Here is a 7,744-nt window from a genome sequence, read left to right on the forward strand (position 1 = left end):
TATTTAAAATTATGTTTTTTAAAATTCTTCACCGTATAATGAGGTTCGTCAATCTCTCTGCCAGATTTCCCTTATATTTGTTGTTGTTCTTTAGATTTTATCATTTGAAAAAAAAAATCTTTAAGAAATATTTCATTGCTTTTTGTTTGACACTATTTATAGTTTAGAATGTATTTTCATTCATTTGTCAATAACCTTTTCTAGTTTGAAAATATTGATTGTCAATAACCTTCTCTAATTTGAAAATATTTATATTATAAGTGATATCTGATGTCTGTGGAAAAGAGTTCTTTTCATTTTCTCATCATTTTATATTTAACTTGTTTGTTGTAAAGAAAGTTAGCTTTCTTTTCAATGTTTTTGAATATATAACAAAGAGTATACAAAAGAGTGTATATATAACAGAACCATCTCAAACAAAGAATATACAAAAAAGAGTGTATATGCAACAAAACCATCAAAACGACCAGATTCAAACTTCGAATCTCTTACGGACAATTTTCTATAAGCAGATGGTGTTTTATACATTATAAACATCAACATACCCAATTTATCTAGGAACAGAAAAAGGAAATTAAAAAAATAGAGGAAAATTACATTGTAGTGAAATTTATTTTGAATCTCAAATATAAAGATAAAAAATAATAAGTTTTCTTTATATAGCGATGTTGAATGGGTTAGAAAACAGATTTTGATACACGGAATAAAACATGTTTTGTTCTATATACTTGAGGAGCACCAAGCAAACTGTTCCTTTATGGGCTCTATTTTTACTTTAGCTTCAGCTTGCATTTCCATAGCAACTCTTACTCCATTAGGAGGCATGACAATTCAACCAAAGAGGAACAGAAATTGACTCACTTCTCTCATAAAAATGCACTCGAGAACATAATGTTTTGCAGTAACATTGATGGCTTCGTGCAAGAATGATTCCACCTCGGAATCATCATAAGCTCTTGTAATATGCAATGCATAACCTGTATTTTCCAGCTGCATTTCACAAACTCTTATCTAATTAAAATTAATTTCAATCCAAACCTATCAATGGCTAAGAGAACCCAAAACAAAAAAAACTAAACAAACTGCAAGCCTAGGTTCTAACATCACATCATAGACCCATTGAGCACTTGTTAAAAACGACTGCAGGCCCAAATAAGAATTCTTTTGTTAATCACCGGACTTCAAAGTTGAGTTTATAATGATGTAGTGGAAGGGTGAGATACTTACATCAGTGCTTAACTGCTTATTATGCTCTGCCTGTCAATGTCCAAGTGAGGTTTTGGAGGGTAGTGTCCTCCTAGATAAAATACATAGTGTTATATTTACATGTGTAAATAGTTTGAGTCCACATTAACAAAAACAAATCAAGGGTTTCTCTCAACTAATGTAACATGAAGGCACCATACAACATGGAATCATCATGCTCAGGCAGAAAACAAAGCGAATTCCACATTTTTAGAAAGTCTGTCTGCATAGATTAAAGCCATAATGACACAATCAAAAATAAAAAGACCCAACAAAACATAGCAGAATGCGTGCATGTGGGATTAGCGAGTCATTTTTCATAGAGAACGCAACATTACCATTAATCAAAAACCCATCATTCATAACCAAAAAGAGATACATACCAAGTTACTAACGATATTACTGCTCCACTGAGAAGGTGCCATGATTAACTTAGAGCCAGGGACCGGTACAACCTGAGTATCCAAACTATTTTCTTCCACCAAGCCTGGCATCTACGAAGGGCACATCTGCATAACATACAAAGAGCGAGAAGAAACTTCATTAGGGAGATACAACATGAGTCACCATATCCAAAGCACAATATCTGACCTGTACATGAGAATCTATCTTAAGAGGAGAAAGCACATAACAGAACCGTCGATAGAGATGTAGAATGAAAGAAGATGGAACAGTGTCGGAGTTTCCACCACAGCTTATAAGTTATGAACAGTGTCGGTGTTTACAAAAACCAGCTTATAGGTCTTAAAAACGAATTTGAAGCTTCACATTCATTCAAAATCAGAGCTTTACATACCAATAGCAAGCTTTAATCACTAAATATATAATTAGATTTAGAATATGCACCTGATCAATGATCCATTCCTCCAAAGCGGGATCAACTCCTTCAAACAAACTGGGCCATCGCATTCTCGCAGCCTATAAAACACATGAACAATCGAGGAATGTTCAGGACATCTAATTAGCTCGCCGCATTTCTACAGCAGTCGTACTTCGACGGACGGCGTTGCTACAACACCCAGTCTTCAAGTCAGCGAGCAGAAGAGAGGAGGAAGCCATTATAATCTCTGATCTTGTACGAAATATAATGATTGAGAGGAAGGAACCGATGAATTTCACGAAAACAAACACACATATTTATAGTAGTAGATTCATACGATGGAAGCAACTGAGGGGATGTATTGAAAGAGATCGTTTAAGGAGAGCGATAATGACGATGATTGAATACATGCCTTTTCCGTAACGGTGCCCAGACATGAAAAGTCGTTGTGAAGAACATCGAGAAAGCGATTATCCAAAGACGTCGGCTTTGATCGGCAAAGAAGGTTTGATCGTGAATTCCCACATAAGGCCCAAAACACATATATGAGCCCACATCAATTGAATTCTCGAGTTAATGATACGGTGTGTTTTAATTAAGAGGACACGAATTAATGACATGTCTGCCTACGTGGACACCTTGGGAGAGATTCAATCTCTACTTTATATAATTAGATATTTCATATAACATATGTTATTATTAAATGCGTGTACGTATGAAGGTCTGTTGTTGAAAACGGAGACAACCTGGAAGTTTGGTTTCTTCTTTTTTTTTTTTTTTTTTGCTAAAACTGGTTTCTTCTTTATGCTCTCTCTTTTAAGTTTGGTTAGAATTTTAATTTAGTTATTGTTCTAGGTTTTTCCATGCCAATTAGGAAATAATTAAGTATTTAGTTTTATTTTTATTAACTATTAAAATTCTATTTTTTCTTATTTAATGTAAAGGATCAAAGAGATAATTAGTGATAGACGTTAGTTTTATATAAAAGACTAAATGATGCATTCTTGATGTTTATGTTTGCTCGAAGGGGAAAAGAAAAAAAAGTTTTGCTCGCTGTATGTTTATGGCTTTATGCCAATTCTGAATTAGTTAATAGTAATTATATAATGACTATGGCCAAAACATTATTTAAAATAATAGTTTAACCATGATGGGCCTATAGTCATTTCCATAAAAAGCCGAATGAGATATTATCAGTGTCTTAACGTATTTCAATATTTATGAGTAGTAACTAGTAACAGTGTAACACCAATGGCAAAATTTAGAGTAAAGGAAATGTATTCAACCGAAAGTTTTAGGTGATTTGTATTAAAATGACAAATCTACTGTTATTCAAACATGAATTTTAAAAAATCATTTAAAATCTACTGTTATTGAACTTGACACTTCGTAAAGTACTCCGAAATCCACTGTTATTGAAAATATTTTAAGTTGTAGAGTTTTAAAGTTTTGAGGTGAATAAGAGAAAATACTTTCTTTTTCTCTATACGGTTTAAAGAAAGTTATCTTGTATTTCTAGGATCCGTCAGTGCACTGTGCATACATCCTAATTTGTATTGAAGAGGTATTATATTTATACACTAGGATCGGCCCGCCCTACGGGCGGAATGTATCTTATTTTTTTATTTAAATTATTATATTTTATATGATTTTATTGTTTGTGTTTTAAAGTTTTCATTTGCAAAAAAATGGTATATGATATGATTTTTTGTCTTTTATAAAACTTTAACTGAGGAGAAATTATATGTGATAAGATATATTTTGCTTGTTTACAATAGTTGTTTATTAAAGAGTTGTGACATTGATATGTTTTGAAGATTTCAAAACATATTATACTGAATGTATATGGCGTCCTCATTCTATATTTTTGATAATTTTAAATTCTTACTTAGTTGGTTAGGTTTGGTTTACTATATTTTGGAATCTCAAAAATGGGCTTGTAGATCTTGTAAATATAATTGGTATGATGGATTAAGCTCTACATGATTATTTTTTGTTAGGGTTTATGTTAGGCCGAATATCATATTAAAAACCTGAGTAACATAGTGAAAATGTAAATCTAATTGTAAATAAAATACCTTTAATCTCTGTCTTTTGAGCTCAGTTATATTAGTTTACTATTAGGTAAATAGTTTGGCTTTATTTTATTTTTTTTCTCTTAGTTTTGCAATTTTTTTACATTTTATGTTTTGTGGTTTTGTTAATGAATACTATTATTTTAATGTTTTTTTCAATGTAGCTATTTTTCATCTCTAAAAAGATTATATTTATGAAACCAAAAAATACTCTAAGATATAAATTATTATTTTGTGATATAAATTATTTTGTGATATAAATTATTTTTCAATGTAGTTTGGCTTTATTTTATTTGATGAAGCTAGATATAAATTATTATTTTCCATGTCATTTGAATTCCGCTAAGATTAGGTTGTTTTTTTTGTTGTTCATACACTCTAACTGTTTATACATAAATTTTGAATTTTCTAAATTAAGTTTTATTTTCTTATTAATATTATAAAATACAGATAAGATGGTGAGTAAACTGAATAATTAGGTAATTAAATCTTAGTTATGATCCAATTATTCTTTTAGTTTTGTTTATTTGGATTTTCCATGAGAAGAAACTATAAAGCAGCAAATAATTCTAACTTCTTTTGAAAAAAAATTAAGATCATCTGATATCTTTTTAATTAACAATCAAGTGAATACTTATAATATTTAAAATTATGTTTTTTAAAATTCTTCACCGTATAATGAGGTTCGTCAATCTCTCTGCCAGATTTCCCTTATATTTGTTGTTGTTCTTTAGATTTTATCATTTGAAAAAAAAAATCTTTAAGAAATATTTCATTGCTTTTTGTTTGACACTATTTATAGTTTAGAATGTATTTTCATTCATTTGTCAATAACCTTTTCTAGTTTGAAAATATTGATTGTCAATAACCTTCTCTAATTTGAAAATATTTATATTATAAGTGATATCTGATGTCTGTGGAAAAGAGTTCTTTTCATTTTCTCATCATTTTATATTTAACTTGTTTGTTGTAAAGAAAGTTAGCTTTCTTTTCAATGTTTTTGAATATATAACAAAGAGTATACAAAAGAGTGTATATATAACAGAACCATCTCAAACAAAGAATATACAAAAAAGAGTGTATATGCAACAAAACCATCAAAACGACCAGATTCAAACTTCGAATCTCTTACGGACAATTTTCTATAAGCAGATGGTGTTTTATACATTATAAACATCAACATACCCAATTTATCTAGGAACAGAAAAAGGAAATTAAAAAAATAGAGGAAAATTACATTGTAGTGAAATTTATTTTGAATCTCAAATATAAAGATAAAAAATAATAAGTTTTCTTTATATAGCGATGTTGAATGGGTTAGAAAACAGATTTTGATACACGGAATAAAACATGTTTTGTTCTATATACTTGAGGAGCACCAAGCAAACTGTTCCTTTATGGGCTCTATTTTTACTTTAGCTTCAGCTTGCATTTCCATAGCAACTCTTACTCCATTAGGAGGCATGACAATTCAACCAAAGAGGAACAGAAATTGACTCACTTCTCTCATAAAAATGCACTCGAGAACATAATGTTTTGCAGTAACATTGATGGCTTCGTGCAAGAATGATTCCACCTCGGAATCATCATAAGCTCTTGTAATATGCAATGCATAACCTGTATTTTCCAGCTGCATTTCACAAACTCTTATCTAATTAAAATTAATTTCAATCCAAACCTATCAATGGCTAAGAGAACCCAAAACAAAAAAAACTAAACAAACTGCAAGCCTAGGTTCTAACATCACATCATAGACCCATTGAGCACTTGTTAAAAACGACTGCAGGCCCAAATAAGAATTCTTTTGTTAATCACCGGACTTCAAAGTTGAGTTTATAATGATGTAGTGGAAGGGTGAGATACTTACATCAGTGCTTAACTGCTTATTATGCTCTGCCTGTCAATGTCCAAGTGAGGTTTTGGAGGGTAGTGTCCTCCTAGATAAAATACATAGTGTTATATTTACATGTGTAAATAGTTTGAGTCCACATTAACAAAAACAAATCAAGGGTTTCTCTCAACTAATGTAACATGAAGGCACCATACAACATGGAATCATCATGCTCAGGCAGAAAACAAAGCGAATTCCACATTTTTAGAAAGTCTGTCTGCATAGATTAAAGCCATAATGACACAATCAAAAATAAAAAGACCCAACAAAACATAGCAGAATGCGTGCATGTGGGATTAGCGAGTCATTTTTCATAGAGAACGCAACATTACCATTAATCAAAAACCCATCATTCATAACCAAAAAGAGATACATACCAAGTTACTAACGATATTACTGCTCCACTGAGAAGGTGCCATGATTAACTTAGAGCCAGGGACCGGTACAACCTGAGTATCCAAACTATTTTCTTCCACCAAGCCTGGCATCTACGAAGGGCACATCTGCATAACATACAAAGAGCGAGAAGAAACTTCATTAGGGAGATACAACATGAGTCACCATATCCAAAGCACAATATCTGACCTGTACATGAGAATCTATCTTAAGAGGAGAAAGCACATAACAGAACCGTCGATAGAGATGTAGAATGAAAGAAGATGGAACAGTGTCGGAGTTTCCACCACAGCTTATAAGTTATGAACAGTGTCGGTGTTTACAAAAACCAGCTTATAGGTCTTAAAAACGAATTTGAAGCTTCACATTCATTCAAAATCAGAGCTTTACATACCAATAGCAAGCTTTAATCACTAAATATATAATTAGATTTAGAATATGCACCTGATCAATGATCCATTCCTCCAAAGCGGGATCAACTCCTTCAAACAAACTGGGCCATCGCATTCTCGCAGCCTATAAAACACATGAACAATCGAGGAATGTTCAGGACATCTAATTAGCTCGCCGCATTTCTACAGCAGTCGTACTTCGACGGACGGCGTTGCTACAACACCCAGTCTTCAAGTCAGCGAGCAGAAGAGAGGAGGAAGCCATTATAATCTCTGATCTTGTACGAAATATAATGATTGAGAGGAAGGAACCGATGAATTTCACGAAAACAAACACACATATTTATAGTAGTAGATTCATACGATGGAAGCAACTGAGGGGATGTATTGAAAGAGATCGTTTAAGGAGAGCGATAATGACGATGATTGAATACATGCCTTTTCCGTAACGGTGCCCAGACATGAAAAGTCGTTGTGAAGAACATCGAGAAAGCGATTATCCAAAGACGTCGGCTTTGATCGGCAAAGAAGGTTTGATCGTGAATTCCCACATAAGGCCCAAAACACATATATGAGCCCACATCAATTGAATTCTCGAGTTAATGATACGGTGTGTTTTAATTAAGAGGACACGAATTAATGACATGTCTGCCTACGTGGACACCTTGGGAGAGATTCAATCTCTACTTTATATAATTAGATATTTCATATAACATATGTTATTATTAAATGCGTGTACGTATGAAGGTCTGTTGTTGAAAACGGAGACAACCTGGAAGTTTGGTTTCTTCTTTTTTTTTTTTTTTTTTTGCTAAAACTGGTTTCTTCTTTATGCTCTCTCTTTTAAGTTTGGTTAGAATTTTAATTTAGTTATTGTTCTAGGTTTTTCCATGCCAATTAGGAAATAATTAAGTATTTAGTTTTA

At 32.1% G+C, this 7,744-nt stretch overlaps 2 long non-coding RNA genes across 6 annotated transcripts; both read right to left on the minus strand.

Moving 5' to 3' along the window:
• Positions 1–471: 471 nt before the first annotated feature.
• LOC108851797 (uncharacterized) lies at positions 472–2,585 on the minus strand. 3 transcript variants are annotated; one of them, XR_001949389.2, is made up of 5 exons: positions 2,092–2,585; positions 1,837–2,007; positions 1,629–1,754; positions 1,228–1,297; positions 472–990 (listed from the first exon to the last, which is right to left on the minus strand). It is a non-coding gene; the product is annotated as an uncharacterized LOC108851797 (long non-coding RNA). The 3 variants fall into 3 exon arrangements; XR_001949390.2 differs by lacking the exon at positions 1,837–2,007 and having other exon boundaries at positions 2,092–2,582; XR_008944374.1 differs by having other exon boundaries at positions 1,837–2,581.
• A 2,666-nt stretch (positions 2,586–5,251) lies between these two features.
• Positions 5,252–7,365, minus strand: LOC130510656 (uncharacterized). Of its 3 annotated transcripts, XR_008944367.1 has the most exons (5): positions 6,872–7,365; positions 6,617–6,787; positions 6,409–6,534; positions 6,008–6,077; positions 5,252–5,770 (listed from the first exon to the last, which is right to left on the minus strand). It is a non-coding gene; the product is annotated as an uncharacterized LOC130510656 (long non-coding RNA). The 3 variants fall into 3 exon arrangements; XR_008944368.1 differs by lacking the exon at positions 6,617–6,787 and having other exon boundaries at positions 6,872–7,362; XR_008944366.1 differs by having other exon boundaries at positions 6,617–7,361.
• Between the last annotated feature and the right edge of the window lie 379 nt (positions 7,366–7,744).

Source organism: Raphanus sativus, chromosome 4, assembly GCF_000801105.2.
Source record: "Raphanus sativus cultivar WK10039 chromosome 4, ASM80110v3, whole genome shotgun sequence".
In the NCBI taxonomy this organism is placed as follows: domain Eukaryota; kingdom Viridiplantae; phylum Streptophyta; class Magnoliopsida; order Brassicales; family Brassicaceae; genus Raphanus; species Raphanus sativus.